Source organism: Eublepharis macularius, chromosome 4 (genome assembly GCF_028583425.1).
Source record: "Eublepharis macularius isolate TG4126 chromosome 4, MPM_Emac_v1.0, whole genome shotgun sequence".
NCBI lineage: Eukaryota > Metazoa > Chordata > Lepidosauria > Squamata > Eublepharidae > Eublepharis > Eublepharis macularius.
Genome location: NC_072793.1, coordinates 162,777,151 through 162,789,536, shown reverse-complemented (window position 1 = coordinate 162,789,536; position 12,386 = coordinate 162,777,151).

The following is a 12,386-nucleotide window of genomic DNA, read 5'->3' as shown; positions in this document are numbered from 1 at the left end:
TCAGACCAGGGACATCTTATGTGTGCAAAAGCCATGCTCTGCTGCTGAACTATGCGCCTTCTCTAAGCAGCTGGAAAGCATTCTGGTATAGCAGGAGTAAACATACGGGGTTGCTTCCAGGGAAGCATCAAACAGAAGGCACTAATGGGCACGGATCTGTCCTGTGACCCTCTTTCCCAAAACTTTCTAATCCGGAAAAAGTTTCGAACCAAGGTGGTGGGACCCGTGGGGGATAACAGCCACATGGGTTGGGAGGATGCAATGGCGAGGGGGAAGGAGGTAAAATCTTCCTTTTTGCTGCATCCACCACCCAGCTTGGGGGCGGGGGAGGACAGACACAGGAATGAGCCACACTAGATTGCTGGATCCAAACCACTGAGTGCAAAAATTTAGCAATGTAAGGATTTCATCTTACATTGCAAACAAAAGCACATTTTAAAGTTAAGGCTGAAGGTTGGTCCAGATATAGTCAGATAGTCAGACAGACATTCTTTTGCTTGGCCTATAATTTCTCCAAATGCTCTGACAGCCCCTCATCAGCACAAACAAATCTTTTGACCTCTGGCACCACCTTGCCTTTCCTTCACCCTTCATCTTAAAAGGGGAAACAAAACCAGTTGCTAAAAAAAGCAAGAGACATTCTGAGAGCGTACATTTCTCTCACTACAGCACATGATGCTGCATCATAACTGCTCAAGGTGATTGTGAAACTGCAAAATTATTTTGGGTTGGTTGCTCAACTAACCTAGAGGAAACATCTAGCCAAGATTTAATTCTCTTTATAGAATTTCCAGGACTTCAAGCACCTCTACTCGCTTAAGGTCGCCAGCTTTTAAATGATATTCAAGCTGTCCCTTGAATATCATTTTGATCTGTAGAAATTATCCGGTGATGTTATTTACCTCTGTGCCTTGGAAAGCTTCCACTCACTGCCTATTTCCACTCATTAAACTGCTATTAAAGGGACAGGGCATGTTTTTCCTGTGCACTTTTCCCTTATACTTGTGGCAAACTGTGAGCCAAAAGAGACTTTAAGAGTAACTTGTATAGGGATACAGTGTCTGATAGGGTTTGCCAACCACAGATTGAGAGACTCCTGGAAATTTGGGGCAGAACCTGGGGAGGGCAGAGTTGGAGGAGGGAGAACCTCATCAGGGTATAATACCATACAGTTCACCCACCAAAGCCGCCATTTTCTCCAGCAGATCCAGCTTGGTGTAGTGGTTAAGAGCAGCAGGATGCTAACATGAAGAACTGGATTTGATTCCTCACTCCTTCCCTTGAAGCTAGCTGGGTGACCTTGGGCTAGTCACAGCTTCTAGGAGCTCTGTCAGCCCCACCGGCCTCACAGAGTGCTTGTTGTTGTTGTGGGGATAATAATAACATACTTTGTAAACCACTCTGAGTGGGTGTTCAGGTGTCCTGAAGGGAGGTATATAAATCAAATATTATTATGTTATTATTATTATATCAGTAGTCTGGAGATCAAATGGCAATCCTAGGAGGTCTCCAGGTCCCACCTGGAAGCTGGCAACCTTACTCACTGTCACATGTAATGACTCATACAAAGTGGCTTTATTCAACTAAAAAAAGTACTTTGTTGGTTTCTGGAATGCTGCAAGGTGGGAGGAGGGGTTTCCAGCTTCCCTACCGAGCCACTTTTGACCAGCTGTGGGGGAGAGGGGAGATCGTTTGCCCCTTCTCTGGCTCTACGCATCCTTCCCTAGGGAAAGAGTTAAAGGCAGCCCTGCTCTTGCCCTGCTGCTCTGAGCAAATCTGGAGTAGCTTAAAGGCTGCTTCCTTACGGGGGATGATTCCTGGTTGTGTACTTATTCCAGCGGTAAATGTATAGGGTCCACATGCGGGAGGCATTCCCCATGGTGAGAAAGATGGTGACCAAAAAGTTCAGGTTTAAGACAAGTAGAGGCCTTATTTTTTTACCCTGATATTTTCAACTATTTTGAAAATGCGCTTGGAACCCGCGCTCTCAGAGCAGATGAACGGGGCACGGGCATTTGGACTGTTCACTAGTACACAATTTCTATATTGTTTATCTAAAATGTATAATATATCGTCACATGTGCTTTCGTAATGAAGTCTTCTGTGCTGAGCATGTCACGCTGAGAGAAAAGAGTTGGGCAATTGATCTTTCAAATCTGCTTGCATTTTCTCCATCTATCTGCTTTCTAACGCTCTCACTTCCTTTTCCAAATTTTCTGACTTCAAAGGCTGGGTGTTCCTTATTCTTCCCCTTCTCATGTCATTTGTATGAAAACATCACTCAATGGTGGAAAGCCTTGAAAGACGGAGAATCAAGAAGGATATATGAAAAGAAGCCTTTGATAAAGAAGAATAGCAATGGGAGCACCTCCAAAGAAGTCCCAAGGTATTGGTTTGAAATGTCACCACGATCCTTCCTCTCTTAACTTCTGGCCCCAAAGCTTTATTTCATAGCCTAGGAGAAAAGGGCAGCTTCCACATTAGCTCTTTAATCTGGAATAGATGTAATTAATTCACCAGTTTTTACAGAGAATACAAATGTTACATTTCCCTCCTTCCTCTTTTTCCTGCTTCTTAGTTTAATTAATTACTTCTTGTTCACTCAAAAGGCCATGGTATTGTTGAACAGACCTTTAATGACTTCAAGGGGGTTGGGGTGGTATCAAATACTGCTTTTTCTCTTTGCAGCACGCTCATTTGTTTTGCTTTTATTTTTGTCCCATGACCATGCAGTTACAGGGGTTTTCCACATGAATTTTTTCCATTGGTTCTGGTCACATACTGCTCCAATTTATCTACTGAGTTCTGCATGCATTTTTTGGCCTTCAGTTCCCCCTTTGAGTTTTTGGGTTCCCCCCAGGTTTTTTTCCAGTTCTTTTGAGACCACTTTTACCCAGATCATTTTCTGGAAGCCAATTTGAGTTGATTCCTCGCCCCCCATGTGTAACGTTTCTTTTGGTTTTGGGAGTGTCGTGCAATACTCTAGGAATTGCCTCAATATCTATGGTAAAGGCCATAGAGATTGGGAGGATTCCTAATCAGTCCATCTTCCATTCATAAGCCTTCTAACCACTCAGTTGCCTATACCATCTGTTCATCCTGTCCCAGACAGCACTGGCTGTCGCATGCAATTGGGAGGGCTGCCATTGTGCACCACCCATGTGCCTTTCCTTGAGGATTCTGGGCAGCTGGGAGTGAGCGAGCAAATGTATGTGTAACACTTCAAGCAAACAGGTGGGGAAGGGTGTGCAGATAGGTGGCAGGGAAGGTACATGGGTGGGAGATCAGTGGCAGTGGGCCCCACCAGAAGCGCTTGCAACTCTCCCACCTCAGGGGATGCTGATGCCAGCCCTGAAACAGACAAATCCTTTTCTTATTATAGATTAATTGGAAAAAATGCCCTGCCTTCTTAATAGAGGCTGAACAGGATGTTATTTACCAGGTGCTGGGATTTACCACCATGCTGTGAAAAGCTTCAGCTGCCCATTTCCACACATTAAAGGGACAGGGCACTGTCCTTAAGGCAGTCCTAGCTTTAAGGCATAGCACTGCAACCTCTGCTTATCTTATAGACACACAGTTGAAGGTCTAGTCAGCAAGCAGAGGCAAACTATGATGGTCTCCAAGCAACATCATAACCTCCAAGAAACCTGCATGTTATACACAAATATTTACCTGAAGCTCCTCATAGAACACAGCTAAAGATGTTTGAGGGGGCTCTAAATTGTCCCCCCCCCCCAGCTTTTCCTCTTGGAGGTTTTGGGTCCCCATTATTGTACACTTGAATAAAATGCCTAGCTTGGGCTGAACTCCATGTTGCATTTAGGACATCATTAAGACTTGGGCCCGGAAGCTCCTGTCAGGCAAGGTGAGGCAGCAACTTTAGGAGGCAGCTTTGAGATATCGTTAAGGACAGCATTGTGGAGTCTGGGAGATCTGAATCTCAGCAGCACAATTCAGTGGTAAAACCTCATTAAAGCGAACAAGGACTCACGCGCAGCTGCTGTTCATTCCTAAAAGGAATACATAGGATAACATCCTGGGGAATCATGTTCCATGTTAATCTGTGTGTGCCATTATGTTCTGCCTCAGGCACACAGATCACTTGGGTTGGCCTTTATCCAGAAAGCAAGGGCTATGGAGCTCTTCTATTCAGCTACAAACCTGGATAAAAGCCACATACCTCCTCCTTCAGATTTTCACCATGAATTTTAATTCCACAGGCCCTACTCCAAAGCAACACAGATGGAAAATAATAATGGCGGTTCTTCTGGCAGCAATCATTGCTCTGAAGCTGTATCTCCTTTTCATTCTGGTTCTGTCAGGTACATTTCTTCTTGGTTTAACTCAAATATCTGCACAATCCCTCTTGCGCTAACGTCGTCACCCCACTGTTGTCTCTGGTAAACCGGTTTCACAGGCTTTTGTATTGTTTTGAAAACTTGCATAACCTGTTCGATCAAAAACAACAGAGGGACAATATACGTGTATTCCCTTTGTCAGACTTTGAGGCCTACTTCAGAAGAAAAGGATGAAGTGCCTTAAACACCACCCAGCATGTTTTGTTGGCATTGGTGCCATTCTAAATACCTTTTTGTATGAGAGCTGATAATTGGCTTCTCTCACGGGAGGGAGTAGATTTGGCCCAAGGGTTGCTGATTGTTACAACACACATTTACAACCTGGGGTATAATTTTTAGCACAGTGTGGAAATATTATCGTTAGAACTGCTGTTCAATGGGATATTGCCTGGCCCTGCCCCATAAGCCTCAGGAGGACCTGGGAGGCCAATCCAATCCTAATTTAGACCTAATGTGGTGCCAGAATGCAGCAGAACTACTTTTCTAACTGAAGTTGTTTCCAAGTTTTTCAGGAACACTCTTCAGAAATTGCCTTCAGTTCTGCAGTCTCATTCAGTTCCTGTGAACTGGCCCATCGCAACTTAACAGGTAATCTTGGCTTCCTCTGAAAGTCGGATGGATGAGTTTCTGGTGCCATTTTTAGCTCGGTTGCAATCCAGGCATCAGAGCCAGGATTCAGGATTTTAGAAGCCACAGGTGAGAGGCTGTCAGATGGAATATAGTGACATAGCACTCACAACTGTAGTGGCCAAGGTTGAATTTAGGTAGCCCAGTCTAATGTCTTCTCGTATTTCACTCAGGCAGATAGAAAGAGTGTAAGGAATTCATCTCACACTTTTGGTTTCTGATGAGTTAGAAGAATGCTCCATCCCAGTACTTGGAACTTTCCATCAAACGAGGCCATCTTCAGAATCCCTGCCACCCCGCAGAATCCCTCACCTTCTATGACAAAGGGCCAAGCTACACATGACGAATGACACTTGAACGGCAAGTGGATTGAGTGGAGGGCAAGTGAACAGGGAGAAATACACTTGCTGTTCAAGTGTCATTCATCATGTGTAGCTTGGCCCAAACAGGGCCTTCTTGGTTATGGTACCTTGACTTTGTAATGTTCTCCCCATGGTTGTTCGCTTGGAGCTGAGTCTGTAATGTGGGTAGGACTGTGTCTTGGTGCATCTACTTTGCATGCACGTAGTCCTTCAATCCTTGGCATCTCCAGTTGAAAGGATCAGTTGGCAGGTGGTGTGAAAGACCTCTACCTGATACCCAGGAGAGCCACTATCCATCAGAACAGACAATACTGAACTCAATACACCACTGGCCAGACTCAATATAAGATATGTTCATATGTTCAGGTTCTTGGCACCAGGGCCGTTTCTACGCGGTTTACCTTCCCTCGGAACGACCCAGAACATTGCGCAAAGCCCGTGGAAGATTGCGTTTTCTCGTGCAAGATTTGTGCGATGTTCCGGGTCGTTCCGAGGGAAGGTAAGCCGTGTGGAAACGGCCCAGATGTACCTTTTAATCCAGGCCTTTACTTGATTGCCTTTTTACCCTGCACTTTAGGGAACTGTTATTAACCTTTTCTCATTGCTAATTTAAGCCTTGTTTTGGTTTTATTTTGTTTTGCTTTTATGATGGCTTTATAGTTTCTTCTAAGAAACTGTTTATTGCTATCTGCCTTTAGGAGTTGCTGCTGTTTCTGGATTGGTGTTTTTTAAAGATATTCATTAATTATTTCTTCTTCATGGTACGGCTGTTAGCCACTTCTGGAATCACTTACTCATGTCTGTGCGGGGAGAGGGCGATAAAATGTTTTCAATGAACAAAAGGCAGCCCTGAGATAGTAGCAAAATTCTCTTGTTTTTCACTGAGGAAAGAGAGAACTCCCTTTACAGGTATGGGGCAGCGGTTAGAGTGGTGGAGTAGAAAGATCTAGGTTTGAATCCCAACTCAGCCCTCAAGCTCTCCTTGGGGCACTCACCCTCTCAGCCTAGCCTACCTCACAGTGTTGTTGTAGGGATAAAATGAAGAAGAGAATCACGTGCACTACCTGAGCATGTTGGACAAAAGGTGAGGAAGTAATGAAAGAGCAGGGCTTTTTTTCAGCGGGAACGCGGTGGAATGGAGTTCCGGCACCTCTTAATAATCTAAACTCCCCTCTGTCTGGAGATCAAGGGGTGGAGCCACCGGCCATGTGACCATTTTTGCCAAGGGCAATTTAAACTTTAAAAAACTCCCCCCTTGTTTCAGCTGACCCAAAGTGATGTCATTGTGCAGTCTTGAGTTCCACCACCTCTTTTCCTAGAAAAAAAGCCCTCAGTACAAGAGTGCTTTCTCTCCCCCCATTTGATTCTTCTCAGGGAGAAAATACACTCTGCACTTGCTCAGCAGAAAGAATGGTCATTAATCCCATTTTTTAAAAAAACAAAAACTATCTTCAGAGAGGAAGAATGCTCTGCATTTGCTCAGTGGCATTTCATCAGCAGGTACCACCCACCCCCAAACAGTGACACCCTTTAATTGTTCTGAGCCATATCAACATGCATGCCATCAAAGACTGGTCTTTATTTCAGGGAAACCATCTGATCTCCATCCCTCCACTCATTTTTTTTTTTGCAGAGAACCTGACTTTGGATCCCGATACAGCACATTATCAGCTGATTCTGTCAAAGGATGGCAAAAATGTGTGGCGTGGAAACAGCATAGTGGTTACACCATCCTCGAATGCAAAGAGATTTGACACTCTCCTCAGCGTCCTCACCTCTCAGGGATTCACCTCAGGGAAACACTGCTGGAAGGTGGATACCAATAATGGGAGATTCTGGGCTATGGGGGTTGCCACGGAGTCCGTGAGGAGAGAGGGAAGGTTCAACATTAGTCCCAAGGAAGGGGTCTGGGCAATTCAACAGTGGGCTGGTGAATACCAGGCTCTCACTTCCCCACCATTGGTGCTCTCTCTTCGAAACATTCCAAAAATGATCTGGGTATATTTGGACTATGACAAGGAGGTGGTGGCATTTTTCAACCCTATGACTAAAGACCCAATGTTTGCTTTTCCAAAGGCTTCATTTTCTGGACAAAGAATATTCCCCTGGTTTGCAGTGTGGGCTTCAGGTTTCTACCTCACTCTGCTGCCCTGAGATACCTAGAGCCAGTCCTCAACATACCTACCAAAGGGCCCAAGTCTTTGGGATTCTCGAGGGGCATTTCTAGCCGTTTGAGAGCCTTATTGCAATTGGCAGAATCCTCCATGTGCAGCACAGAGGAACTGAGGTAAAAAAATCCCTCCCAAACCCTCAAGACTGTCTCTTTTTGTGTGGTGCCCTGAAAGTATCATGATATCAACCCAAAAAGCAAACTATATGGAAAAAGAAGAAATTCTGTGTGGGGAGCCTACTTGTCCTTCAGGCAGGAATTCAACAGGTTATCATGGAGATACAGGAATGGGAATGGTGTAACCGATGAACTTCTCCCTTTTGTATTGTCGATGTATTGTCGAAGGCAATCCCTGTTGTATAGCATTAGTATTAGATAGGCGCAGGAGATATAATGTTGCCCACTGACCAGGAAAAAGTCTTCACTCTTTAATAGATGCTTAATGTGTAGAAATTTGATCTTTGCCACAGGTCAAACTGAAATTAATGGGACAGCTCCAGGGACCAGGTTAAAAGTTGGCAATACTAGTAGCATCCCTTTTACAGTAGACAGAATACGTATGGGTGACTTACCCTAGATTACATAGAAGATTGTTGAAACTGAATCCCAACTCCTAAAATATCTATTTCAACTAATCGCCCCTCAAACATTCAAAGTCCACCTGAATCTCCCCAAACTAATTTCAAACACGGATTTTTCCAAATCCATTTTTCTTTAAATTCATTTTATCCCAATGACTCAGTTAGGAGGAAGCAATGAAACAGGCAAACTCCATACTGATGATTATTGTGTAATCTGCCTTGAGTCTCAGTGACTATAAATCATGTAAATAAATAAATTAGGAAAGGGACTGAAAATAAAATGTCTGGTGGTGACCAAAGGGAATCTTCTCCATATTTTGAGTCAGCAAACTTCTGAATACCGACGGTGATAGCCGGGCAACCTTTCCCCACCCCCCACCCCAAATTACTGTCTTAGCCATAGGGGGGCAGATTGATACAGAAAACTTTATTTTAAAAATGTACGTCAATTCCTTTGTATTTTCGCTCCTTGTGCATTGTAGATAGAGCTTTCTAATTGGAAGCGTGGTTTGTGTGGAATACGTTACAACATACCTGGAACACTGTAAGGAAAGACTATCATGTGTGTGTTGGGACACGGCAAGCACTTTATTAGACTATACTATCCTTGTGTTGTATTAAATTAAAGGGTTTAAAAAATTTATGGGTGTGCATCTCATCTTTCTGATTGCTATTTCTACAATCAATCAATCAATCAATCAATCAATCAATCAATCAATCAATCAATCAATCAATCAATCAATCAATCAATCAATCAATCACAGTTCTTTGAGATAATGGACAGCATTAACGCACAAACTTTTTTACCACTTGTCAGCCAGGAAAATATATATTAAGTACTGAAAGGTTTATTTGGACACCTTCAGGACTACCAGATCTACACTGCAATTCCATTTTTGCGTAGGCGTTTTTTTTTCTGCTTTTGGCCCCATACTAGACTGCACCTCTTAGCCTTTTCTGTCTCATCAGATTCCAATGTAATAAAGCAGTTGGGTTCTGGGTTTGCAATGAGTCCAATTAATTTGTTTTTGAAGCCGGAATCCTTTACATCTCCCCTCTCACTGCGTTGCTCAGTGCTTGTGCCTCATGAAATTTTTTCTTGCTACTTCCTCCTGTGTCCAGAAGATGGTGGTAGTGTATCACAGATACCGACAACAACCTGAAAAGAAAAAAATGTCCTGTCTCTTTAACAGAGGCTAAATAGATGTTATTTATCAGGTGTTACTAACCTACATGCCATGAAAAGCTTCAGCTGCCCATTTCCACACATCAAGCCCTTATTAAAGGGAAAGGCCTTTTTTTCCCTCTAGATTGCTGGGAACCCTAATTGCACATACCCGTTATAATCAGAGGGGGGAAATTCTTTCATAGATATATGCTAGAGAAATAAAAAACATGCAATACTTTTTATTAAATTTGCTTCTGTTCAAGAATTCACAGCGCAAGAGTGTTTCCATTCACAGATTCACTCTATGCTTTCCTGTCTCACCTGTCATTTCTCCCACCACTACTTTTTGCTGTTAAAGAAAATTATTGGTAGTCAACGTATTGCTATGGCAAGCTATCTACTAATGATAAAAAATGGCAAAAAGGGTACCAGTAGTGGCGATGGGTGGGAATGGAAATAGCACCAGTTGTGGGCGGGGAGGTGAAGAAATTCAAAACTCTTCCACTAATTGCCAAGCCCATTGATAATGTGATTTTCCAGGAAATATTCACCAAAGTAGGTTTGGGAAAGACTGCAAGAGTTGGGGAAAACCCTGAAAGTTGATGGAAGCACATCGATGTCATGTGGAGGCCAAAATTATATCAATTGCAATGCTGGACGGGGGACGGAGCAAGAGCTCCATGCTGCAGCCACCCAAAGCTAACCAAAATATCACAAAATGTTATGCAAGCACTTGAATTTTCCAGAACTATTTTATTTGGAAATTAAAATATACAATACAACCCCAGGAGTTAAACTTAACCAAATATCAAGGACAAGTAGAGCTAGTTAGGGAAAGAAGCTAGAATTGCCAGCCCAGTCCAACTTCCTTTATTTGCATTTCCTAAAGTCCTTGGAGGCAACCCAAATAGAAGCTTTGTGTCAGAACAGGTGACTGGACCAGGCATCAGTGCTTGGGATTGTTGTAGGTGTCAGTCTTCAGAGTGCAGGGATGCATGATTTGGGGTGGTCCAAAGATTGTTTGGAGGTATAGTCCCCCCCCCCATACACACACACCATCTGCATTTGGGAAGGCACCCCACTTTGGAGCTGCTAGCACAAGAACTGGGCTTCGGATGAGGAAACAGCGCTGGTCAGCTTGGAGGACAAAGTCCCTTGAGTGTATGGCACATAGTGGTCCAAACTCTATTTCGGGTTGCAGAGCTTTTTAATCATCCACAATATTGGTTTTTGGGTTTGTTCACAGGAAACGCAAATAAGTAACGGCGCCAACTTCAGCCTCTCAGAGCCAAGCTACAAATGACGCCTGACACAGGTTGGACACTTGTCAGCTTCCCTCAAGTTTTGATGGGAAATGTAGGCAGCTTGGTGGAATGTTGGACAAGTGACAGTTGAAAAGTCTATTGGACAGCAGTCAGAGAGTCAAGCTGCAAGACTAGGATGCCTACATTTCCCATCAAAACTTGAGGGAAGCTGACAAGTGTCCAATCTGTGTCAGGTGTCACTTGTAGCTTGGTTCTCAGAGAAGAAGTTCCACTATAATGCCTGGGGTTTTATGATGTTTCTAGTATATTGTTAAGGAAAAGGTTACTTTTGAATGGATTGGGTGGAAGAATTGAGAAGCCATTGAAAAGTCAAATTCTCAACCAAATTTGTGAGGGAGGATGAATGTCACAAAAGAAACATATTTCGTAACTACATCCATCAATTCGTAAGCACCTTCATTAAAAACAATCGCTACTCTTTAAAAAGCCACTACCTGATTATAACTTCTACTGAACAAAGGATTTTAAATGTGTTTATATGCCAGTCTTCCTACACTTTATCATATGTCACACATACAAAAATGGTGCTTAACGTGAGATTATGAGAGTAAAGGTGGGGGGGATAGCTTTTATGTTTCCTCTGCAATGGGATCAGACCCACCCTCTTTGGACAAATTATTAAAAATACAACTGCCTATCACAATAATGTTTTAAGAAGAAGGCATGGCTTCCAGGCAGGTTTGACTCGTACCATTTAAAAAAGAGAAGAAAGTAAGCCCTGTATAGGCTCAGACTGGCAGCAAGGTTGCCATCTTTTAAAATGGTACATCTAGCTATCCCTTTAATATCAGCTCAATCTGTGGTAAATACCAGGTGATGTTATTTATCCTCTATGCCATTAAAAGCTTCACCTGCTCATTTCCATACATTAAGCCTCTATTAAAGGGACAGGACATTTTGGGGGGAAATTCCAGCTGCAGCAAAATGGCTGAAATAACACTCCGAGCTACGTATTTAGAAATGTCATTAGGCCCAGCCATTCTTTGACCATACCACTTCAGGAGACACAAATTGCCCTGGGATCTCCCTCAGCATTTAACAGTCCAGTGGTATCCGGTCCCTATTGAAGGCAGAGTAAACATCTACTGGAAGGACTTCAGACCAATCCAGCACAATTCTCACAATTTGGGGAATAAAATGGAAGCGAAGGTCCTAGATTTAGCAGGAAGTTCTTTGGTGATTCAGTAGCAAATGAAATCCTGATTTTGTGCACATCTGCAATTGAGTTTGGGACTCTAGGTAAACACCAACCAAATAACCTGTTAAACACAACACAGCAGAAATTAACTAAAAAAGGAGGCCTATTTCTGCCTCCCCCCCTGCCAGCCAGGTGAGTTGTGGTGGTAGCAGGGGATTCACTGCCCCTAATGGGGGACTTGGGATCCCTACTGTATGCACTGCAATGGTATAATAGCTAAAGTATTAGATGAGGATTCTGGAGGGCCAATAACAACAACAACAACAACAACAGTGCTTATATACCTCTCTTCTGGACAGATTACTGACACACACAGAGTAGTGAAAAATGTTGTTGCTATTATTGTCCCCCCCACCCCCCAAAAAAGAGTTGGGGAATTGAGGCTGAGACGAATAGCTTATCTACAACCACCTGCTAAGATTGTGACAGTAGTGGGATTAGAGCTGGCAGAATGTTAATTCATAGCCCAGCCACTTAACCACTATAGTACAGCAGAACCAACTTTTTATCTTCATTCTGTCATGGAAACGGGGCCAACTCTCTTTCTTTCTGCTTAACCTATCTTACAAGCTCATTTTGAGGATAAAATGGAGA